Source organism: Lygodium microphyllum, chromosome 7 (assembly GCF_053477565.2).
Source record: "Lygodium microphyllum isolate KBCC chromosome 7, Lygodium_microphyllum_v1.1.10, whole genome shotgun sequence".
Classification (NCBI taxonomy): domain Eukaryota; kingdom Viridiplantae; phylum Streptophyta; class Polypodiopsida; order Schizaeales; family Lygodiaceae; genus Lygodium; species Lygodium microphyllum.
Window position 1 is genome coordinate 70462161 of NC_141141.1, and position 26354 is coordinate 70488514.

General features: G+C 39.4%; 1 long non-coding RNA gene across 1 annotated transcript; it reads right to left on the minus strand.

Annotated features, from left to right (window-relative positions):
- Window positions 1-4985: 4985 nt before the first annotated feature.
- Window positions 4986-5362, minus strand: LOC148033571 (uncharacterized). The gene is made up of 3 exons (XR_015691469.1): window positions 5335-5362; window positions 5143-5225; window positions 4986-5027 (listed from the first exon to the last, which is right to left on the minus strand). It is a non-coding gene; the product is annotated as an uncharacterized LOC148033571 (long non-coding RNA).
- Window positions 5363-26354: the final 20992 nt, after the last annotated feature.

Below are 26354 nucleotides of genomic sequence, written 5' to 3' on the forward strand. Positions count from 1 at the left end.
GAGGAGCCTACAGGTAAAATTTCATGTGAATCGGAGCACTGGTGATATTTTTCCTAAGCGTGGATTCATTAATTGAAATTTTAGGGTTTTTGAAAAGTTTGGCTATAAGTTTAAAGTTTCACCTCATTTTACACATTTCACTTTTGAGTTTTGAGTTCTCTCTCTCCTAGAAGACATGGTACGCACCAAGCAAGCGGCCCGGAGATACCCCCCTGGAAATTCCATACGGCAGCCACGTCCTCCAGCTCCACCACCACCACCACTACGCCAGCATCGCAAGCGTCGATGGAAGCTAGGCACAGTGGCTCTTCGCGAGATCCGCCACTACCAGAAGACCACTCACCTCCTGATACCGAAGGCTCCATTCCAGAAGTTGGTGCAGGAGATCATGGAGGGCATACTGATCATGAACAACATGAACCAGTTTCTAGACACATCACGCGCGAAACAACCGGATCGCTGGACTGCCCAGGCCCTCCTCACACTACAAGAAGCTGCTGAAGCCTACCTCATCGACTTATTTGGAGACTCAGTCTATGCAGCGGTGCATGCAAGGAGGGTCACTGTCACCGAGAGGGATCTGCGGATAGTTAGGTTCTTTCGGTGATGGAAAGATAGTCCTCGCGGAGGTCACCAAGGATAGAGGTGTACAAACTCAAAAGCACATGGAATGTAGCTTCTGAAGACATTTTGTAAAGCCTTGGTTGTAATGGACCCCATGTAAAATTGTTATTAATACAAATACAAAGTTTTTGGCGCGTCTTATTTTTGTTTAGTCGCTTGATATTTATTTTATTTACGTCGTTGAGTTATCGTTACATGCGTTCGAACAAATACATGTTGCGCACGAATTCGATAAAGTACTGTGTATTAAATTTAGGGTACGAATCGTGTTACGTATAAATTCGATAAATAAACGTAACATTCAAGTAAAAAAAAACAATAAATGACACGTATCACAAACTACATTGCACGCGAATCCAACAAACATTAGTTTTCATTACTTGAAGAGAAGATTACAAAGTGCAGTACATCAGTGATGCGATATCAGTAGGCAATAAGTACATCTATTCTCTCCTAGGCTTCTTGGAGCTAGGCTCCCCATGGTCAGAGCTATTCTTGATCATAGGCAACAATACATTTTGCCCCAATAGTTCCTGTCTAATGACAGTGGGGTCTTCAACACCAGCAACCATGCCACGGGCCACCATGGAGAAAAGTGGGCCAGACCTAGTACTCGTGAATAAGTAGAGAAGCTTCGAACGTCGAAGCAACACTATTTTCTCTAGGCTGGAGTTGGTCGGGATGGTCTTGAAGGGCCAGCCTTTGTTAGTGCCCTCAACTTCAAGAAGTTCTCTGCAAAAGCAGGGGAGCATGTCTTATGAAATACAATAATGTCGTTGACAAGCTGCCCAACGTACTCCTTCAATGCCGAGTCTTGCACCCTTCCTTGGCTACCAGATCGGCCACCTTGCCTAGATGAAAACTCATCTATATAGACAATCTCCTGCAACACACAAGTTCAGTATCAGACTCACTATGCATGGAGTGTGCTGAAGATATATAAATCATATTCATATGAAACTTAACCAGTAGGGCCTCTAGGGCATCGGGAGCACACACATGTGTTTTTGTCGGGATCGGGCCCCTAGATGTGCCCTGGCCGGAGGCTCGCGTCTGGGGGCCTAAATCTGCACGGGCCCCCAGATGTGCCCTGGCCGGAGGCTCGCGTCTGGGGGCCTGAATCTGCAGATTCAGGCCCCCAGACGCGAGCCTCCGGCCAGGGCACATCTGGGGGCCCGATCCCGACAAAAACACATGTGTGTGCTCGCGATGCCCTAGAGGCCCTACTGGTTAAGTTTCATATGAAACCGAGAACATTACCTTCTCTGCATCATCTATCTGCCGCTGTAATGGAGCATCCAGGTCTGCTCCTGCCACTGGGCTGCCCTCATCTCTCTCCTGGGTAGGCACTGCATAGTCGGGTCGAGGACCAAAAAGGCTTTCCTGCAACCGCTCGAACTCCTCATCAGAGATCTGATACTGTGGCGCCGCATCCTCAATCTGCTCCTGGATGCTCACAATGGCAGAGATGTCATCGATGCTCGTGCCATCATAACGAGCCACCTCATCAACATGTGGTGGGGCATCCTATAAATCAAAATCTATGAAATCACTAGGTGCATCACGCACCATGATACAGTATAGTTCTTCTTCCCTAAGCTCCAACAACTCTAGCACATCCTGCATGAGTAGATATTCCACCCCCTCGATGGTGATAGCATGGAGAGAAGAGAGGGGTGGCTCTTCGCTCGTGGGCATCTCATCAGGGCAGGGAGGTGGGTGCACAATGGCCAAGCTCTGTGCTGCCTCAACACTCAGATCGAGAGTGATCTCCTCAGGCTCCCTCTCAAAGTACTCTAATAGTGGCCGAGAGGGTGTGTCGATGTCCTCGTCACTGTCCTCTTGCACCTCAGTGCACATAACATATATGGCAAAGGCGGCATCCCTCTCAATGAGATCCATCGTGACGTGGTCCTGTGACAAGGTGGGCACTGCTCTAGCGCGGAGATGTTGCCCCACATGCACCAGGGCTCGACTTATCACCTTTGCATGGCTGGATCCGGCACACAAACTATACAAAAAATCCATGGGAACCCACCTGAGAGTGGAGTCGGGAATAGAGCAAGTGAGAGGGTTCACTGCATCACAAAACGATGCTAGTATACTAGAGTCAGGGTCTACAGCGGAAAGCGAGCTCTCTAGACTCAAGGTCACGCAAAACCTAGGGTATATCTGGTCCCCTATGTGCGCGTAGCATGTGGAACTGATCCATGCGGCGAAGGCGGGAGTGGTAGCCATGGCACACAAAGAGAGAAGGAATGAGAGCACAAGTGTAGGGAAGTGGAGAATGAAAGTGAAAATGAGTTTGGAGTTATAGCTTTTATGTGTCTAGGGTTTTAAATAAAGGTTCTTTATAAAGTTATTAATTCTAAAGTTTCAAATTAAAACTCTTACCTTAGTTTCTTTATTTCAGTACTTTAAAGTCACTGTTAAAATTACTCATACAGATAAACACTTCGTTCTACATTATTATATCCTCGAATATGTTTGGGTCGCTGAGTATATTCAAGTCTAACGAGAGAAAATATATAATTTTTTAAAGAAAATAAATCTAAAAGGCCTTGAAATTCCCTTTGGATCCAATTTAATATTAAAATGTAAGAAACGAGCAGCAGAGATGCGCTACAATATATCATTGTGCAAAGACAATATTCTCTAGATTATAGACCTCTAACCTGCAATTTAATTATGATTTTTAACTGCACGATTGAGTAATTACAGTATGTATTATTGCACGCTTGGATCACAGTAAACTAAAATTTAAAGTACTCAGAAGTTCAAAAAAGGTATGTATTCGCTCTTTATAAAGTTTTTTTACAAGGATTCCACTATCTCAAGGATATGTGGAGAAGCACATTGTTTACATGTCATAGATTGCTCACTACGAGTCCTGACTTTTCTATTATCTAACTTGAAATAGAAGTTATAGAGGGGCTCACTGGACATTAATTGGATTTCTTGTCTCAGAAAATAAATGGGCCAATGACTCTCTGCACTGACTACGAAAGGATTATGACCACTCCACAAGATTACCACATCTACGAGCGCTGTATGTGTGTCATCTCGGATATCTTGATCCAAGCTGATCCACTCCCCTCGCAAAAGTCGCCATCTTCTATATCGAAAGCGAACGCACAGAGTTTGTCTAGCAATGAAATACCTGTAATAAAAACAAAAATAATGGTAAGTGATCAATGCGACTAACATAACAATTCATCTAAGCGAGACCTATGTCAATTAAATCAAGGTATGCAAAGTAGTAAAAAAAGTTTTACCTGAATGTAATATCAGATTGGTTGACCCTGCACTCAATCGTCTCATCAAAATGTGTTCTTTTGACTTCCCAAGTCTCACCCAATAGCTGACTCATCCATTCCTCGGATGGACACTTGCATTGATAAGTAATCTTTGTTTTCTTCAAAACATCACATGAACCAAACAAATGTGCAAACAATGAGAATGGAATAAACCAATTAAGATGCACATCTTTGGAGCCTGTGGTGGGTTTCATAGCACTATTGATGTCAGATTTTATCTTCGACTTGCAAGCTCCTGACAACTCCAAGCTACCAATGAACCATTCACCACTAGACAGTGGTGGCAATGGGACATGCTGCAATCTCTGGCTTTCTACCACATACAATGAATTATAAAAAAAGATATTTTGAGTGGCAAGTTGACTTGTAGAGGTATTATCATAGATCAAAGAACCTATCTCTTCATGCCAAACATGTATCTTGCCGCTTAAACATTCCACATTCTGCCATTCATGCAAAGTCGATGGATATAGAGCTGTCAATCAAACAAGACTGAATTAGAATACTGCAAAGACTTTTAAAAACAACTCTGACACAAAAGAATAATCAATGATAAAATTTAACAACTTACTGTTTTGTTTATAATTTGCAATGTTGTTCTCGTCGTGCACAGAGATTTGTTTATGCGTATAAACATGTTGAATCAACACTTCTGTTACTGCACTTGTGCCATTAAACACTTTTCTGAACTCTAGAATTCTACCTTTCCAATGTTTGCTAGGGTTTGCAACATCCTTGCGCTTCACCTTGAAACTCCCTCGAGTACTTGGGTGCATCAAAATCCAATCCAACTTATAATACTTATCACAAATCCAATTACCGCCATTATCTTTCCTGTTGAAGACCTCCACTGCAAGTATGCTACTGATATTTTTCCTCCGTGAAGACATCTGTAACAACCAAATACAAAAGTTACCTATCAACATGTGTATAATTTGCAAATGTTCTCTCCAAATGAAATTAAATTTAAATGGATCAATTTAAAAAAGAAACATTGTACCTGTAATTTCTTTCACAAAGATCCCTAGATATGTTGAACAAGAAGTTGACTTATAGCAAGACCATTGTTCCTTCACTGACAGATTCCTGTAGTACAAAAACAAAAGAAATATTGGGTCAACGCATATATATAACTTATATAGGCTTTGTCCAAATGCGTTGAAATTTAACCATGGAACAGTAGTAAAAAATGGCAATATACCTGTGGCTTTCTCTGCAAAAAATCCCAAAGATGTTGTAGAAGTTGAGTTCTTAATAAATCATTGTTCTTCACCCTCGGAGATTCTTGGAGTAAAAAAACAAAGGAAAGCTCAGTATGCATGTAACTTGTATACATTTTGTCTAAACGAGATAAAATTTAACAGTGGAGCAACAAAAAAACAAGACAATATACTTGTAACTTTGTTTACAGAGAAACCCTAAGATGTTCTTGGAGTAAAAAAACAAAGGAAAGCTCAGTATGCATGTAACTTGTATACATTTTGTCTAAACGAGATAAAATTTAACAGTGGAGCAACAAAAAAACAAGACAATATACCTGTAACTTTGTTTACAGAGAAACCCTAAGATGTTGAAGAAGAAGTTGAGTGTTCAAAATCCCAAAGATGTTGTAGAAGTTGAGTTCTTAATAAATCATTGTTCTTCACCCTCGGAGATTCTTGGAGTAAAAAAACAAAGGATTGCTCAGTATGCATGTAACTTGTATATATTTTGTCTAAACGAGATAAAATTTAACAGTGGAGCAACAAAAAAACAAGACAATATACCTGTAACTTTGTTTACAGAGAAACCCTAAGATGTTGAAGAAGAAGTTGAGTATTCAAAATATCACTATTATTGACTGTAAGAGACTCCTAGAGCATCAAAACAAAAGAAATTACATGTCAGAGAATGCACATAACTTGCACAGGTTTTCTCCAAACGAGATAAAACTTTACCATAGAACATCTATGGAAGAGAAAAATATACCTGTAGAGTTTTGTGAAGAGAATCTTAGGGCTTTGGTAAAACAAGCTCTGCTCTCATAAAACACATGAAACTCTCTCTGTGCTTGTGCAAAGCAAATGAAATTTTACAGGGTTACAGACAGGGCAAGAGACAGTGAGGCTGTAAAATTTCGTTAGGAAAGAAGAAGTGGGGAAAGAGATATGACAAATTTGAGTTCCGCCTAAAAAAGAGGGGGAAACTGAAAAGGGGAGAAAAGAAAAGTCAAACATAAAAAATAAGAAAATGAAAATTCAAGGCACAAACTTCCAAGAAGTGACAGCTTTGTACTCCCCTTTTCCCTTATTTTATTGCTGAGGGAAGATTTGGTCCAAGATATGGCTAGAAGATTCATGTTACATGAATCTGGAATCCCAGCTCTCTCATTGGTTAGGCCTATATTTGTTTATTCACTCCTTAAGGGGCAAAAAAGAGAGTCCATATTTCTCCTAATGTTAGAGACACGCAAGATTTAGTCTCCTTTTCTTTACCCGTCTACACAAGTCCATTATATTTTTAAGTGGTTTTTTTCTCTGTCTAAATCCTATTAGAGTTTCTTTCAAGCGTCATAATTTTTCTTGCAATGATTGATTAGAGTTTTCTAGATTATCAACCTTGTCCCTTAGCTCAGAAATAATTTTGTGTGCCAATGTTAATGCTTCCTTCATTTCGTGCATTTGTTCTGTAAATGTAAAATATGTAGAATATAACCTCATGTAATAGCCAAGCATCCCATCACAACCATCTCCAACATACCTTATGAAGTTGTGAATATTGTAAAAAGGAGGATGCTTACTTGTAGAAGGGTCCGGAGGATAAATATTTCCATCCATCCATAAGTCTACATGCTTCTTTCTTTGTAATCGCAACCTGTTAGCTTCATCCTTGTCCAATAATGCTCACTGGTGTATACTCCTCCAAGATGAATACACAAGATCTAATTGAATAGTAAGTTTATACTTATGTGGTGGGGCTGGGCTTGTATTGCTAGAAGAGGTATTGGTAAACATTTTGGTAGGAAACCCTAAACGGGACAACAATGTCATAGAGAAGGAAATAAAAACCATAGGAAAGAGAGGTGTAGAAAATGAACATCCAGGAACACAAACGAGTGGCATCTTTTGGTGCAAAAATTCAAAAATACAAGATTTTCCAATTTCCAAGAGAATAAGACTGAAAAGGTGACACTAATGTCCATTAAAGATTGAAGATGTTTAATACTTGACCTCTTAAATGAATCATATATTCTCTCATTAATCACATCCAGGTAGCCAAATTTGGAGGGTTTTTTCTTATAAAACTCCTCTAATTAGCAACTTAATCATTTTCTTACAAGTGCCATTTTAAAACATTTTTGGCCCTAATGAATAGGATAAACTTGTCCAAAAATCTAGTATTTTTTTAACTATCCATACTTTGGACACTAGCACTAACGACTAAGATGACATTGACTCTCTTGATCAATAAGAAATCAAAATGATAATGCACTCTAGAGTTTTTCACATTGTGTTCGTGTAGTGGCATGACACCGCCGTCTAGCCCTTTCAGCTCTTTCTTGCTTCTGAAGCTCGGCTTGACCGTCTTTTTAATCTATCTCACTGCCTTTTGGCATACACTAAAAAATTGGTCTCTATATTGACCAATATTCAAAAACCACCACTTATTAGTGGCTCCCAGTAAACACCCCACTTGTAAGGACCTAAAATGGGCCCGACACTAGCTCTAAGGCACTAGTTGAGCCTCTTCTACTCACCTAAAACCACCCCACATGGCCTCGCGACTAGGAGCATCTAAGAACTTTGCATTTGTATGATTTTGTAGTCTAACAAATAATTCTTTTCCACACTTCTCAGAGAGAGTCCCTAAACATGTTGGTGTTATTCACTATGTAGGTACACACAAAATAAGCACCCCTCGGCTAATCACCGTGACTCCACTATGGCTCTTCTACACCTCAGGGATTGGCCCCAAGATGCGACGTGAACATAGAATACATTCGAAACAAAATCCACTCTTTTAATTATAATATCGAGGAGATAATAGATAAACCACATCGAATAATCCCCAAGGAACCTCCCACTCTCAACGTAGGCCATCACACATACAAACAGGTGCTAAGCATCTAGGATATGATACCATATGGTGCATCAATGCAAGTGTGTATGACCATTGTGCTCAAACATATTTATTCATTAAAAATCAGCAACATGAAAGCGTGAAGATAATTCTTTCTATGCTTTTCTTCTACTAGTGTGATAGTGCTTCATTGCTTAGGACTAGTACCGAGCTTTTTCATGCTATTAGACCCTTTTAATTTTAAACAACAATGAACCCTATATGATATGCATCATGAAACATCAGAATTCAACATATTTTATCACTCAACAACCCCCTACTTCTACCACTTAAGATTTTACATGCGTTGATAGGTTTAAAGCATGGTTTTTAATGTATTTTTCTTTTTTGAAAGCGATAAAAACTCACTTTAACAAAGAGATAGGACTGAAGTGAGGCTAAACCTCATGCTTCAACTCTATCATATATTCACAAACATAAATCTTATTTTTTGATGCAAAAAACCTATTTTTTTCATTTGTATTTTTTTCTATTTATTCATACAAAATTACTGAAAAGTACTAATTTTCTGGTTTAGATTGATTTATCTTATGGTAAGTGATGTTCTTAGCATGTTTTATCCCATAGGAACAACAAATGCAAAAAAAAATAAATAAAAAAACCGCATAGTCTTAGATTTTGCGTGTTTAGCATAAAATAATTATATGATTGATTTTTTGTGGTTCCTTCAACATGATTGATCAATCAGAGTATGGGAAATCAAATCCCAGCATGTCTAACCATTTCACACCAAAATTGATCATAAAACAACGAAATCCATATTTTTCTCATAAAAAAGCTCATTATGATGCACGTATTTCGAACTTGGAGGCCTGCTGACACTCTTCCATGGCCTCTAATGATCCGTCCAATCTTGAATCACATCCCTTTTCAGTCTAGCATCATCGCATGATAAAAAAACGTCCATCTCAACCCACCCTCTTCTCTTTTATATTGATCCATGAGAATAAACCACAAGAGGAGAGAGGAGAGAGAAAGACTAAATAAGATCTTTCATTTCAATGCACCATTTTTTATCATTTCTATGGTGATGGAGGGCGAAGAATTCAAGGAACTTGATGCTCATAGGGATTCTTGTGATGGTGCTGATCAGAAAAATGATTTTAAAATGCCAAATTTGGGGGGCTAGAAAAAACGGCACCCCCCTCCCCTCACGTTTCAAAAATTGTACCTCTTGGCAAGCTTAAAGCAAGCTTAAAGTTTAAGTTTTAAAAAAATTGGTTCAAATTTTTGTGTTCACAATCTTTGCCTAATAGTTAGATTTTTATTCTCTTTCATTGATCTCACTAGGATAAATACATCATTTAGTATTTGCTTATTGATCTACCATTTTAGAAGTCTTTGGCTACAAGTAGGTGTCTTACGTTGTTGCTAATGATGAACCTTCTTATGTATGCTATATTGTGCTTTAGATGATGATATTGGTCCACTTTGTTAGTATTAATAATCAAAATTTTATGCTCTTTCTTTGAGCTCCTTGGAATCAATACATCATTTAGTATTTGCTTGTTGGTCTACAATTTTAAAAGCTTTTTGTTACAAGTAGGTGTCTCATGTTGCTCTAGTGGTGAACCTTCTTATGTATTCCAACTTTCAAAGCTTCAATGCCATTGCAACATTTCAAATTGTAGGCCTTTTTTGTGTTCACTAGGTTTATATTTTCCAAGCACTATTATGCTTCTCATGCTTTATGTGGATGACAAATTATCATTTCTTTTAATGAATGAAAATAAAAATTATGTATTAATAGTCCAAAAATGCAGGTCTAGAGATGTTAAAAGTATTACAATAGGTATGTTATATTACCTATAGATAGATTGCTCTCTTGATCCATGGAAATTTCCTACATATGAAAATTTTCCATACATGACTCCCTAGTTTCTCAAGTCCATCATAATTTGCATCATCCAACTCCTCGACTACATAAGTTGTATCATCTCTTCTCTTGAAGAGTTTGATTCTCTTCCCTGCAATTGGAATCCGTAAGACAGCACCATCAAGTTATGCCAAAGAATATGTAGCATTGTCATGGACATGCTACACTAAATAGGGCCCAAACCATTGTCTCGAAACCTTGCCAATAGCACTATACTGGTTGTCTAGACTGTTGTCATAGACCAACACCCAATCTCCCTCTTTTATCTCTTTAGGCCTCAATCTGTGTCTGCCTATCAAAGTAGTCTTTGTTGAGAATTCTGGCCTCTTTGAGCTTTAGAATTGCTCTCTCGATATCTTCAAGTCTTCTTTCCAACTGAAGAATACGAAGAGCCACAAGATCCTCCCTAGTCATCTCTTCTTGTTGCCACGGTATAGCACTCCAAGTAAGTGTGGAAGTCTCTGTAGGCATGACTGGCTTCTATCCATACATTAACTCAGCTGGCATATAACTTGTAGTCACACTGTGAGTTGTACGGTCGGCCCATAAAGCATAAGGCAACAACCTAGGCCATTCTCGAACCCATCCACCGCATACTTTAGCCAAAGCTTTCACAATTGGTGGATGGCCTCTATCACTCTTCCCATTGCCGTCTGAATTATATGTCAAAGTCAAAGCAAGTTTAATGCCAAGGCAAGAGAAAAGCCCTCTAGCCTCATCAGCATCCAACTCACCTCTATCTGTAGTAACTTTCCCAATACATCCATACCTGCAAAAAACATCCTCCAATAGAAACTTACAAACCACTGAAGTAGACTTTGTTCGTAATGCTCTTCCTTCCACTTGATTTGTGAGATCTTCTCCTACCAAAACAATGTAGCGCATTTGCCATAAACCAACAGGCACAGTAATCAAATCGAGAACCCACTTGTAATGAATACATAGCAGGTAGATAGGATGAAGCTCATCTCTATGCCTCACTGAAGAGAACAACTGACAATCAGAACATGTCTCAATGAACTGTGAGATATCTTTATACATTCCTTTCCACCAATAATGCTCTTTAATCTTCTCATAGGTCACCCAAAAAGCTCGATGCACAGCCCAAAGACTTTCATGGAGTTCTTTCATGATACGCTCCTGTGAAGCTCTATCACAAACAACTCTCAATGGCTGTCCTCATCGCTTTCGTGGATGCTTCCAAAGTAGCCCACTTCACAAGAAGATATCATAATCTTTTCTTTGAATTTTCTTGAAATCCGCATCAGTCCATCCATCCTGTTTAGACATTGTGCTCAAATATCGACCAATCTACAAATACTCTTTGGTATACAAAGACTCATCAAAGCTTTCCAAAATAGACACATGAAAAATATGATCAGCATGTATGGCTGAAAGATCAGCCCCATCTTCATCATCATCAATGCAAGAAAACTCCATATCATCATACCTTGCTCTTGAAATCATATCGGCTACTGGATTTTCTTTACCTGCTATGTGCCTAAACTCAGGATTCATGGATTTTATGTACCCAATCCACCTAAGCATGCCAATATCTGGAGTAGAACAACTCATGATCATACCTAGAAGAGGCAAACAATCAGTTTCAACCACCACAGCAGCTCCAATGAAATACTCTCTGTCATTCTTGAGGGCAGTGACAACTCCCAAGAGCTCTCTCTTAATTTGTGGATACCTTCATTGTCACTCGTTAAGGACTTTCGACCCCAAACCAAATAGCATACCTATTCCCATCTGCATCATCTTGGCCAACAACCCAACCAATGCCAATAGGACTAGTATCAACTGTAAGCACAATAGGTCTTCCACATTCATAATCTGCCTTTCGAAGAGTTGGAGCGGCTCTCAATAATTTCTTCAATTTTTGCATGGTTTTAGTATATTTCATCTCCCAAGAAAAACGTTGCCCTTTTCTCAAGAGCTGATAAAGATCATCTGCAATATGAGGAAAGTGAGGAATCCAAATAAGATAAAACACACAAGCTCCTAGAAACTTGCGAGCCTCTAAAGTTGAGGAACAAGTTTCCACAATCTTTTCTATGGCATCAACCTTTGCATGAGAAGGATTTTTGCCATAATATCCACACATATGACCAACAATCAAAACTTCTTTGGCACCAAAAATAGACTTCAACCTTGACAAGGTCAAATTCACTTCTTCCAGTCTGCAAAGAATCTTCTCAACATCTCTAATATGTGAAGTCACAAATAACCTTCATCCATGATCCTGTAAGGAATCTTTACCTTCTTCCAAACAAGCCTTGATAGATAATACATGAATGAAAGGCATAGTAAGCTCAGGGATAAAATCTCGTAGAACCTTGTTCATTCCATTCATCATATGAGCAACCGAATTAGTAGCTCCTTGTGAAAGCGTACACATTCAGACAAGACCTAGAGGTGTCTTCATTGTAGTCAAATCTTTGCTTTCAAGGGCAAGCTGGAACTGATCATATCCGGAATAAAGATCACCAAGAGAATAAATAGCACGTCCAGCAAAAGCTTCAGCAAACTCATCTACAAACAATAGGTCTAGCACCAACATTTCGAACAGTGATCTTGTTTATTGGCTGTAGGTCCTGTATGAATATCAGTGTCCCATTCTTCTTAGGAACTGTGAACCACCTATTGGAATACAGAGCTAAATATGGTTCAAGAATTCCCATCTTGATCTGCTCATTTAAGAGCTCTACCAGTTTGGGCAAGTGAGCCCTCGGCACAAGAATAGGCTGTAGATTCCAAGGGACATGCTGAATAGTAAAAATAACCATTGGCGTCACAACCCTTGGATCAACGCATCCAATCTCATGTGGAAAGAAAGAAAAAGCCTTTTCATGTCTGCATAGCATCTCTTCGAAACATCTTACCTCTTCAGGAAGTAGAAAACCTTCGGTCCCAATCTTCATCTCTTTTAATGTCTCAGTTGAAAACCTATGTCTAATACCTGCAGGATCTCGCAAAGGAGGTTGCATAGCAGCTCTTTTAATCATCTCACCACTATCCAAAGGTAGTAGTCTTGCAATTGGTGAACCTTCTTGTCAACTGTCTTATATTTTGTCTAAACTCTGGCTTCATTGCTACAACCTGCAGATTTCACCTCATGATGAGAAAACCCTGGTAAGCACAAATTTTGCTATGTACAAACAACAACACCCAAATCTTTTTGCTAAAATATGTCAGCAAGGAATTCTTTTTGCTAAGAATCCTCAGCACCCAAATTATTTTGAAGCATGAAGTCAGAAATCTCACAATACATCACCAGAGAATGAACCTGTAAGATATATGATTTCTCTTGATTATTAGCATTAAGCAAATCGAAAAGTTTTTCCATGGTATCTGAGCATGAAAGGCCATCATAGAGACCATCTATCCTGTCTTCTTCCTGCAAAACACCTACAATCATTAATTCTTTTTCTTTTCTTTTTACATACTGCATGGCAGCTCTAGGCATATCAGAAATATGCTGAAAACACAAAGTACTTTCAGTGGATACACCATAAACACATGAGGAAAAATTGTTGTTGCCAGGAGGCAAGAGCTTCCCCTGACTCGTACCACCATCGTCTCGCAAGACAATGGTACCTAGCAAAAATGCAGCTGTCCTGCTGGAAGAGGGGAATCCCTCAAGGAATGTTTATTCCGTTGATGATTGATGCAAATGGTCATGAACTGGATAGCTCTCTTTCCATCCTTGCTTCAGATCCGTGCATAAGCAGACCCATCATCCAGAACTTTAGTTTCCATCGAAGATTTAGCAATAAATGGCTGCCCCAAAATAATAGGATAAGAACAAGAGTTTTGTCCAAAAAAATGATAGCACTCACCCACATCTCCAATAGAAATCTTTACATTTGGGCAAGCAACATATAAATCCCCTGTAGTGTTGTTGGCCGCACGCATGCGCCAACCATGATCAACATCAACTAGCCATCTACCAATGTCATATAATCCTTGCACAATTACATTAATCTCGGAACCATGATCCAAAAGAGTAATACAAGGAGTGTCAGTCTCACCAAGCTTGACGATTGTTTTTGTAGTTGCACGAGCCCTGTGACTTCGAGAAAAATGGCTACGAGGTACCAATCTAGGCGCATCTTTGCTCTCATCATACTGCACAGGCTGAAGTAAAGGACGAAAAGACTTCTTAGATTGCATACATAGAATAGGTTCCTCGTTGATACCTTCTTTAGAATTAACCTCCTCAATCTGTAATCCATATAGAATAGCCTCTGCAATAGCTAAAACCTCTCGTTGGATCTCACTTGCGATGGTTCTTCAATAATTTGGCGCTTCCTTTTTATGATGTCTATAATAACATCATGGAGCTCTCTCTTGGCAATCCCCAAAAGTTCTCCAAGTGTAAATTCAATCTTGCAATTAAGAATTTGATCTTCAAGTACCTTTTTCAAATCTATGGAAGACTCGATGTCGGATAGCAGCTTGAATCCAGGTTGCTTCTTCGGCTTCGAATCCTTTAACTTTTAGCCCTTTTTGTCTTCTTGCATCTTTGGCTTTTGCTCATCAACCATGCTCTGCTCTGGTCCTGAAGAAGAGGGCTGAAGAACTGGCTCACTCCTCCTAGTTGCTTTCTTTGATCCTTCTGGTTGGTCATTATCTCTTTTGTGCTTTTCTTCAGCAAGTGCTTCAAATCCTTGAGATTTTGCAATATAAGCATAGATAGAGAAGACATCTACATGATCATTCCATTTGTTTCCTTTTCTAATTGCAGCTCCTATGAATGAAAGTTCAGATGAAGAAGATTTACCTTTCTTTTCCTCATACAGTGCATAAGACCATAAATGAGACTTATCTTTTGGTAGCTGCTCCAATTGAAGACCATAGGCTGCAGCTTCTCTTGCTGCCTCCTGCTTTACATAAGAAGAATGCAAAAGAGTTTCTTTCAATAATTTATTCATACCTCCTTTGCCGAAATTTGTTTTGAGTGGTTGCTATGAGTCTCCGAAGCATATCATCCTATCCTTCCACACCACCAACTTCAATCTTTTAACCTCTTCGAAGTCTTGACAATCTTTGCGCTCATGGTCTGGACTGTCGGACCATATGCATTGGCAAACACGATCATTTCTGGAAGAATTCATAGGAGTGGAAGAAGAGGGAATAGAAGTTGGAGGTGGGTTAAGTGGATGATGATCTCCTCTGGCCATCTTTATCTAAAGATCCTTCAGGTTCTTTGAAATTTCTTCCACCATGTCTTCGATAGTTGGTTTGGCAGATGGCCTAACAATTCCTACAAGAATAGGCATAGGCATAGGCATAGAAGTAGGTGTAGACATGGGGTGGGAGGTAGAAGAAGTGGAAGGAGGAGTAGGAGAAGAAGGAGAAGTGGAGGTAGGAGTAGACATCGTTAGGGGAGTTTGCATACCGTTTTGTAGGCGTGCCTTCCATCTTCGCCTCTTTGTTAATGTGGAGACCGCTTCAACAACATCTTGCCAATCCATCTTCAGCTACATAGGCTGTGTTCGGTCCTCAAGAAGCTCTCCCAACTTGTCGTGAAGTGCAGGATTAGCCGCCTACAAAAATAACTCTACTTTCTTTGAATTTAGGGCTCTTTGTTCAAGTGTATCCAACTGATTGTAGCATTCTTCAGACTCGCGCAATAACTCGGAAGCAAGAAGTCCTTTATTGGGCTGATTCTCTTTCATTGATCTCACTAGGATAAATACATAATTTAGTATTTGCTTATTGATCTACCATTTCGGATTTCTTTGTCTACAAGTAGGTGTCTTACATTGTTGCTAATGATGAACCTTCTTATGTATGTTATATTGTGCTTTAGATAATGATATTGGTCCACTTTGTTAGTATTAATAATCAATTTCTTATGCTCTTTCTTTGAGCTCCTTGGAATCAATACATCATTTAGTACTTGCTTGTTGGTCTACAATTTTAAAAGCTTTTTGTTATAAGTAGGTGTCTCGTGTTGCTCTAGTGGTGAACCTTCTTATGTATGCCAACTCTCAAAGCTTCAATGCCCTTGCAACATTTCAAATTTTAGGCCTTTTTGGTGTTCACTAGGTTTATATTTTCTGAGCACTATTATGCTTCTCATGCTTTATGTGGATGACAAATTATCATTTCTTTAAATGAATGAAAATAAAAATTATGTATTATTAGTCCAAAAATGCAAGTCTAGAGATGTTAAAAGTATTACAATAGGTATGTTATATTACCTATACATAGATTGCTCTCTTGATCCATGGAAATTTCCTACATATGAAAATTTTCCATGCATGACTCCCTAGTTTCTCTAATTGGGACATGTTCCATTTTCCCTATTATTTACTTTTCCTACTTATGTCTATTTTTATATATGGAATTGATATGAAGTTCTCTTTTTTTTCCTATGTAGAGAATGATTAAATGTTCCTTGTATATAGTACGCTCATTTTAGAGGCCGTGCTAGTTAAGCTACTAAGAGGAGTCTATTGTTATGATGTCGTGGCATAGTCTTCACCGATGTGTTTAGGAAAATCCAAAGTATTAGATTTGGCATTAGTGGTTAGTGAAACACAATTAGGTCATCCTTATGTGTATATGTATGCATTTGGCTATGCACACACATATGCATGTATATAGGCTATGCATACACATGCATGTGCTTGTTTGTAACATATTCATATATATATATGTATACATTGTCGCACGAGTTTTGCGTAGGGTTCGTGAAAGTTGCTCGCCGTAGAGATGCTTTGAGATAGGAGAAAAGATGATAAAGAATCGTGCTCAACTCAAAATAATATCATTAACATCAGAATTCTTTTCTCAAGAGAATTCAATAAATACATTGGATACATTCTTATGTACATTGGATCCTTGTAAGGTTATCTTTGCGAACAAGGAGTATATGACAGATGGTTTAAGAGTCTTTAACTTCATTGCTGGAGTTTGTTCTCAGCGCCATTACCGCGAGTGCTTGTTGCTTTCTTTGGTTCACTTCACCCTCATACTTCACCTTTGAACGCATCATCATCCTTCACTCGACAATAGTGCTGCTCTCTTTAGCTTTGTCTTACTCATCGAATCATCATGCTGGACTTAACATAATCTTTTCTTCGTTTTTCTGCTGAAACATTATGTTCGTGAACTGCATCCGCCATCTTCAACAACACAACTGCAAAAAATAGAAGTACTGTATTGTTACTTCTCTTCTTCAGTGCCTCCGAGTCTTTGACTTGAGCGCGGATTCTTTTGATGATTTTCGATGGTAAAGGATTGTCCTTCGCTTAGGGCATCGGATCAGATCATGCTAGTCGTAGTAACTGGAGCATAGATCTTCGAAGTAGTGGAGCGAGACAATGCGTTTCAGAATGCCATGATAATACGATGATGCTACTTGGAGAGATGATGTGACGTGTGGCTGCCGTGATGATAATGCTCTGAAGCCTCTTCACCTCGTTTTCTCCACCTTCAGCTTGGCGTTTGAGCACTGATTCGACTTCTAAGATTCCTTTCCTCCCTCTCATTCTACTACTTCTTCTTCACTGCAACTTTGTCTATCCTTTCGTCATCCTCCTCGTCTCCTTCTTCGTTCTCGCGCTCCATAGTTGACGCAACCTCCACCAATTATTGATGAAGATCTCTCTGTGTCTCCTCCGAGCTTTGTCTTTTCCCTGGCATAATGCTCCTCCGACTAGTTCTTTGCTTCATCGTCTTTATTTCTCCACACCATCACCTTCAGTCACCTTCGATGCTTCGTGTTTTTTGTCCATCCCCCTATCGTCGTCTTGCAAAGCTTCATCTACTTCCTTCAACTCGTTACTATATTAATTTCGTCTTGCTAGTTGTCATCTTCGTCTGGAGATCGATCCCTTCGACTTTAGATCCTTCCTCTTTCTTCCACCCGGTCAGATTCTGCGTCTTCGTCTGCTTCTCCCCCACCCCAGAGCACGTAGCTATAAAGTTTAAGAAAAGCTTTTGCTTTTCCTTTTCCTGTCGCCATCTTGATGTCAATGCTTGCGTTTAGAATGCCTCCACCATAATAGTAGCCAAAAAAAGATAGCATATCAGATTTAAACCTTAAGTGCAAAGCAATGTATCGGCCACAATAAGCTTCCCATATTAGCAATTCACCTTTTTCTTTCATCAACTCTGTGTGAATTGCTCATGAAGAAAATATCGAATTTCTCTAATGCCAAATCTCTACCCGCCCATCTGGCCACCTCAAAATTTCCTCCATGCAATGCAATTTATCTTCTGTCCGATATACATACAAGCTCCCTCCTTCATATCCTCAGTTGTTTGATTTCTTCTTCATTCTCCTCCTTTGTTTCAACTTACATTTGTCTTTTTTCTTTCTTCTCTGCAATTTGTAACTCTACTAACCTTGTGCAAAACTTTGCTTTGGTAGTCTAATCCTCTTTTATAGCTTCATTTCCATCCATACCACTATGTGGAAGTAGCTTGTGTAATTGTGAAGATGCAATGGAAAGAATCATTAAACCACACCTGACTTGTGTCATCTTCAAAACATACATTCTCTCCTGATTTTCATACAATGTACCCTAGCAGATATAGAGATTCATGCTCAATATTTCATGATTCAAGGATTTTACAATGTCGGATCTACGTTTTGTAAGCATACAATTATGAATGTTTTGAAGTGAAAGTGCCTAGACTACTTATATGTGCTCGTGCTTTATGCAGATGCAAACACAACGAAAAATAAACTCATAATGACGCTGACATAAGAGTTCAAAATCTTGGCAGAAAATTCTGCCCTCAAGTTCGTAGTGGTAGACGTGTAGCGTCACGACATCCACCCCCTCCAAACCTACACATCCTCCGGATGGGCCGCAGCTACCCATCCTCATCACCGCCAAGCTCAACGGTTAATGCTATCTCTTCATCTTCTGCAAAAGCATCTTCAATGTCCATACCTTCATCTTCATCCTCTCCTATCTCAAGTCCATCGTAATTTGCATCATCCAACTCCTCGACAACTACATAAGCTATAGCATCTCTTCTCTTGAAGAGTTTGATTCGCTTCCCTGCAACTGGAATCTGCAAGGCAATACCATCAAGTTCTGTCAAAGAATATATAGCATTGTCATGGACATGCTACACTGAATAGGGCCCAAACCATCGTCTGGAAACCTTGCAGATAGCACTATACTGGTTGTCTAGACTACTGTCATAGACCAATACCCAATCTCCCTCTTTTATCTCTTTAGGCCTCAATCTGTCTCTGCTATCAAAGTGGTCTTTGTTGCAAATTTTGGCTTCTTTGAGCTTTAGAATTGCTCTCTCGATATCTTCAGGTCTTCTTTCCAACTGACGAATACGAAGAGCTAGAAGATCCTCCCTAGTCATGTCTTCTTGTTGCCACGATATAGCACTCCAAGTAAGTGTGCAAGTCTCTCTAGGCATGATTGGCTTCTGTCCATACATTAACTCAACTGGCATATAACCTGTAGTCACACTGTGAGTAGTACGGTCCGCCCATATAGCATAAGGCAAAAACCTAGGCTATTCTCAAACCCATCTACCGCATGCTATAGCCAAGGCTTTCACAATTGGTGGATGGCCTCTTTCGCTCTTCCCATTGCCTTCTGGATTATATGCTGAAGTCAAAGCAAGTTTAATGCCAAGGTAGGAGAAAAACCCCCTAGCCTCATCAACATCCAACTCACCTCTATATCTGCAGTAACTTTCCCAATACATCCATACCTGCAAAAAACATCCTCCAATAGAAACTTACAAACCACTGAAGTAGACTTTGTTCGTAATGCTCTTCCTTCCACTTGATTTGTGAGATCTTCTCCTGCCAAAACAATATAATGCATCTTCCATAAACCAACAGACATAGTAATCAAATAAAGAATCCACTTGTAATGAATACATAGCGGGTAGGTAGGATGAAGCTCATCTCTATGCCTCACTGAAGAAAAAAATTGGCAATCAGAACATGTCTCAACAAACTATGAGATATCTTTATACATTCCTTTCCACCAATAACGCTCTTTAATCTTCTCATAGGTCACCCAAACAGCTCGATGCCCAACCCAAAGACTTTCATGGAATTCTTTCATGATACGCTCTTGTGAAGCTCTATCACAAACAACTCTCAATGGCTGTCCTCCTTGCTTTCGTGGATGCTTCCAAAGTAGCCCACTTCGCAAGAAGAAACCATAAGCTTTTCTTTGAATTTTTTTGAAATCCGCATTAGTCCATCCATCCTGTTTAGACATTGTGCTCAAATAAGTATCAATCTGTAAATACTCTCCTGTGTATAAAGACTCATCAAAGCTTTCCAAAACAGACACATGAAAAATATGATTAGCATGTATGGCTGAAAGATCAGCCCCATCTTCATCATAATCAATGCAAGAAAAATCCATATCATCATACCTTGCTCCTAAAAGCATATCAGCTATTGGATTGTCTTTACCTACTATGTGCCTAAACTCAGGATTCATGGATTTTATGTACCCAATCCACCTAAGCATGGCAATATCTGGAGTAGAACAACTCATGACCATACTAGAAGAGGCAAACAATTAGTTTCAACCACCACAACAGCTCCAATGAAATGCTCTATGTCATTCTTGAGGGCAACTTCCAAGAGCTCTCTCTTAATTTGTGGATACCTTCATTGTCACTCATTTAGGACTTTTGTCCCAAACTGAATAGCATACCTATTCCCATCTGCATCAGCTTGGCTAACAACCCAACCAATGCCAATAGGACTAGTATCAACTATAAGCACAATAGGTCTTCCACATTCATAATCTGCCTCTCGAAGTGTTGGAACGGCTCTCAATAATTTCTTCAATTTCTACATGGCTTTAGTATGTTTCATCTCCCAAGAAAAACATTCCCCTTTTCTCAAGAGTTGATAAAGATCATCTACAACATGAGGAAAGCGAGGAATCTAAATAAGATAAAATGCACATGCTCCTAGAAACTTGCTAACCTTTGAAGTTGAGGAACAAGTTTCCACAATCTTTTCTATGGCATCAACCTTTGCAGGAGAAGGCTTTCTGCCATAATATCCACACATATGACCAACAATCAAAACTTCTCTCACAACTGTCTTATATTTTGTCTAAACTCTGGCTTCATTGCTACAACTTGCAAATTTCACCTCATGATGAGAAAACCTGGTAAGCACAAATTTTGATGTGTATAAATAACAACACCCAAATCTTTTTGCTAAAATATGTCAACTAGGAATTCTTTTTGTTGAGAATCCTCAGGACCCAAATTCTTTTGAAGCATGAAATCAGCAATCTCACAATACATCGCCAGAGAATGAACCTGTAAAAAATATGAAATCTCTTGATTATTAGCATTAAGCAAATCCGAAAGTTTTTCCATGGTACCTAAGCATGAAAGGCCATCATAGAGACCATCTATTCGGTCTTCTTCCTACAAAACAACTGCAAAACATCTATTTGGTCTTCTTCCTACAAAACACCTGTAATCATTGATTCTTTTTCTTTTCTTTGTACGTATTGCCTGGCAGCTCTTGGTATATCAGAAATATGTTGAAAACACAAAGTACTTTCAGTGGATACACCATAAAAACATGAGGAAAAACTGCCGCGGCCAGGAGGCAAGAGCTTCCCCTAACCCGTACCACCATCGTCTCACAAGACAATGATACCTAGCAAAAATACGGCTCGAATTCCTCAAGGAATCTTTATTCTGTTGATGATTGATGCAAACGGTCATGAACTAGACAACTCTCTTCCCATCCTTGCTTTGGATCCATGCGTAAGCAGATCCATCATCTAGAACTTTAGTCTCCATCTAAGACTCAGCAATAAATGGCTGCCCCAAAATAATAGGATAAGAACAGGAATTTTGTACAAAAAAATGATAGGACTCACCCACATCTCCAATGGATATCTTTAGTTTTGGGCAAGCAGCATATAAATCCCCTATAGTGTTGTTGGCCACACGCATGCGCCAACCATGATCAACATCAACTAGCCATCTACCAATTTCATATAATCCTTGCACAATTACATTAATCTCGAAACCATGATCCAAAAGACCAATACAAGGAGTGTCAGTCTCACCAAGCTTGATGATTGTTTTTGTAGTTGCACGAGCCCAATGTCATATAATCCTTGCACAATTACATTAATCTCGAAACCATGATCCAAAAGAGCAATACAAGGAGTGTCAGTCTCACCAAGCTTGATGATTGTTTTTGTAGTTGCATGAGCCCTGTGACTTCGAGAAAAATGGCTACGAGGTACCAATCTAGGCGCACCTGTGCTCTCATCATACTGCACGGGCTGAAGTAAAGGATGAAATGACTTCTTAGACTCCATACATATAAATCCTTCTGTAGGTTCCTCATTGATATCTTCTTTAGAATCAACCTCCTCAATCTGTAATCCATAGAGAATAGCCTCTACAACAGCTAAAACCTCTCGATGGATCATATCTTGCAATGGTTCTTCAATAATTTGACACTTCCTTTTTATGATGTCTATAATAACATCATGGAACTCTCTGTTGGCAATCCCCAAAACTTCTCTAGGTGTAAATTCAATCTTGTAATTAAGAATTCGATCTTCAAGTACCTTTTTCCAATCTATGGAAGACTCGATGTCGAATAACAGCTTGAATCCAGGTTTCTTCTTCAGCTTTGAATCCTTTAACTTTCAGCCCTTTTTGTCTTCTTGCATCTTTGGCTTTTTCTCATCAACCATGCTCTGCTCTGGTCCTGAAGAAGAGGGCTGAAGAACTGGCTCACTCCTCCTAGTTTTTTTCTTTGATCCTTCTGGTTGATCATTATCTCTTTTGCACTTTTCTTCAGCAAGTGCTTCAAATCCTTGGGATTTTGCAATACAAGCATAGATAGAGAAGATATCTACGCGATCAATCCATCCAGTTCATTTTCTAATTGCATCTCCTATGAATGAAAGTTCAGATGAAGAAGCTTTACCTTTCTTTTCCACATGCAGTGCATAAGACCATAAAGGAGACTTATCTTTCGGTAGCTACTCCAATTGAAGACCATAGGCTACAGCTTCTCTTGCTACCTCCTGCTTTATATAAGAAGAATGTAAAAGAGTTTCTTCCAATAATTTCTTCATGCCTCCTTTTCCAAAATTTGTTTTGAGTGGTTGCCTTGAGTTTCCGCAGCATATCATCCTATCCTTCCACACCACCAACTTCAATCTTTTGACCTCTTCGAAGTCTTGACAGTCTTTGCACTCATAGTCTAGACTGTCGCACCATATGCATCGGCAAACATGATCATTTCTGGAAGAATTCATAGGAGTGTAAGAAGAGGGAATAGAAGTTGGAGGTGGTTTAAGTGGATGATGATATCTTCTGGCCATCTTTATCTGAAGATCCTTTAGGTTCTTTGAAATTTCTTCCACCATGTCTTTGACAGTTGGTTTGGCAGATGGCATGACAATTGCTACAAGAATAGGCATAGACATAGGCATAGAAGTAGGCATAGACATGGGGTGGGAGGTAGAGGAAGTGGAAGGAGCTGTAGGAGAAGTGGAGGTAGGAGTAGACATCGTTAGGGGAGTTTGTATAATGTTTTGTAGGCATGCCTTCCATCTTCGCCTCTTTGTTAATATGGAGACCGCTTCAACAGCATCTTGCCAATCCATCTTTAAGCCCATAGGCTGTGTTCGGTCTTCAAGAAGCTCTCCCAACTTGTCATGAAGTGCAAGATCAGTCGCCTGCAAAAATAACTCCACTTTCTTCGAATTTAGGGTTGTTTGTTCAAGTGTATCCAACGGATTTTAGCATTCTTCAAAGTCGCGCAATAACTCGGAAGCAACAAGTCCTTTATTGGGATGATAGACCCACTCCCTGAACGTCTTCTGAGTAGCAATGACATAATCTTCCAGGAAATATTCATCTTTAAGCACCTTCTTGAAGACATTCCAATTTGAATCTTGCACAAATAAATCAGTCACTCTAACCCGCAAAGCAGGCTAACAAGCCGTAAGAAGTAATTGCTCCAATTGGTAGGAACACCAAAAAAATGCATTTGGCTTTCAAAAGTTTTAAGATAAGCTGAGGCATTTCAGCCATCAAATAATTTACCTTTACTTACCATGGCCTCGATTGCTTTGGTTGCTCCATGTGTATGCTCTTATTCTTGATGTAGCATCCGTTGTTGATACAATTGTTGTTGATGCAGCTATTGTTGTTGCTGCATAGATAACTACATCTGTTGGTTCTGCATCATAATAGCCAAAGATAGAGTCTGCAATATATTCTTCATCTCGTCGGTCGATAAGGATGAAGCACTTGATGATGAAGTGGGTGGAGTATTTGAAGAATCTCCCATCTCACCAACCAGAAGAGACACTTTCACGTTGGGTTTACTAGGTGTCGCATGGGATTTGTGCGGGGTTCGTGAAAGTCGCTCGCTGTAGAGGCACTTTGAGATACGAGAAAAGATGAAGAAGAATTGTGCTCAACTCAAAATAAAATCATTAACATAAGAACTATTTTTCCAAGAGAATTCAATAAATACATTGGATACATTCTTATGTACATTGGATCCTTGTAAGGTTATCTTTGCGAACAAGGAGTATATGAAAGATGGTTTAAGAGTCTTTAACTTCATTGCTGGAGTTTCCTCTCAGCGCCATTACCATGAGTTCTTGTTGCTTTCTTTGGTTCACTTCACCCTCATACTTCACCTTTGAATGCATCATCGTCCTTCAGTCGACAACACTGTAGCTCTCTTCAGCTTTGTCTTACTCATTGAATCATCATGCTGGAATTGTCATAATATTTTCTTCGTTCTTTTGTCGAAACATTCTATTTGTGAACCGCATCGGCATCTTCAACAGCACAACTGCAGAAAACAGAAGTACTGTATTCTTCGTTACTTCTCTTCTTCAGCGCCTCCGAGTCTTTGGCTTGAGCGTGGATTCTTCTAATGATTTTCGATGGTAAAGGATTGTCCTTCGCTTATGGCATCGGATCAGATCAGGCTAGTCGTAGTAACTGGAGCATAGATCTTCGGTGTAGTGGAGCGAGACAATGTGTTTTAGAATGTCATGATAATACGAAGATGCTACTGGGAGAGATGATGCAACGTGTGGCTGCCGTGATGATAACGCTATGAAGCCTCTTCACCTCGTTTTCTCCACCTTCAGCTCTGCGTTTGAGCATCGATTCGACTTCTGAGATTCCTTTCCCCCCTCTCGTTCTACTACTTCTTCTTCACTGCAGCTTTGTCTATTTTTTCGTCATCCTCCTTGTCTCCTTCTTCATTCTCACACTCCACAGTTGATGCAACCTCCACCAATTATCAATGAAGATCTCTTCGTGTCTCCTCCGAGCTTCTTCTTTTCCCTGGCATAATGCTCGTCCGACTGGTTCTTTGCTTCATCATCTTCGTTTCTCCGCACCGTCACCTTTGGGGCTTCGCGTTTTTCGTCTGTCCCCCTATCGTCGTCCTGCAGAGCTTCATCCACTTCGTTCGACACGTTACTGCAATAATTTCGTCTTCCTAGTTTTTATCTTCGTCTGGAGGTCAATCGCTTCAACTTATGCTCCTTCCTCTTTCTTCCACCAATCAGATTCTGCGTCTTCGTCTGCTTCTCCCCCACCCTAGAGCATGCAGTTAAAAATCTTAAGAAAAGCTTTTTCTTTTCCTTTTCATGTTGCCATCTTGACATCAATGCTTGCATTTAGAATGCCTCCACCATAATAACAGCCGAAAAAAGCTAGAATATCAAATTTAATCCTTAAGTGCAAAGCAATGTATCGACCACAATAAACTGCCCATATTAACAATTCACCTTTTTCTTTCATCAACTCTGTGTGAATTGCTCATGAAGAAAATATCAAATTTCTCTAATGCCAAATCTCTACCCGCCCATCTGGCCACCTCAAACTTCCCTTCATGCAACACAATTTATCTTCTGTCTGATATACATACAAGTTCCCTCCTTCATATCCTCAGTTGCTTGATTTCTTCTTCATTCTCGTCCTTTGTTTCAACTTACATTTCTATTTTTTCTTTCTTCTTTGCAATTTATAACTCTACTAACCTTGTGTAAAACTTTGCTTTGGTAGTCTTATCCTCTTTTACAGCTTAATTCCCATCCATACCACTATGTGGAAGTAGCTTGTGTAATTGTGAAGATGCAATGGAAAGAATCATTCAACCACACCCGTCTTGTGTCATCTTCAAAACATACATTCTCTCATGATTTTCATACAGTATACCCTAGTAGATATAGAGATTCATGCCCAATCTTTCATGATTCAAGGATTTTACAATGTCAAATCCACGTTTTGTAAGCACAAAATTATGAATGTTTTGAAGTGAATGTGCCTAGCCTACCTATATGTGCTTGTGCTTCATGCAGATGCAAACACAATGGAAAATAAACTCATAATGACGCTAACATAAGAGTTCAAAATCT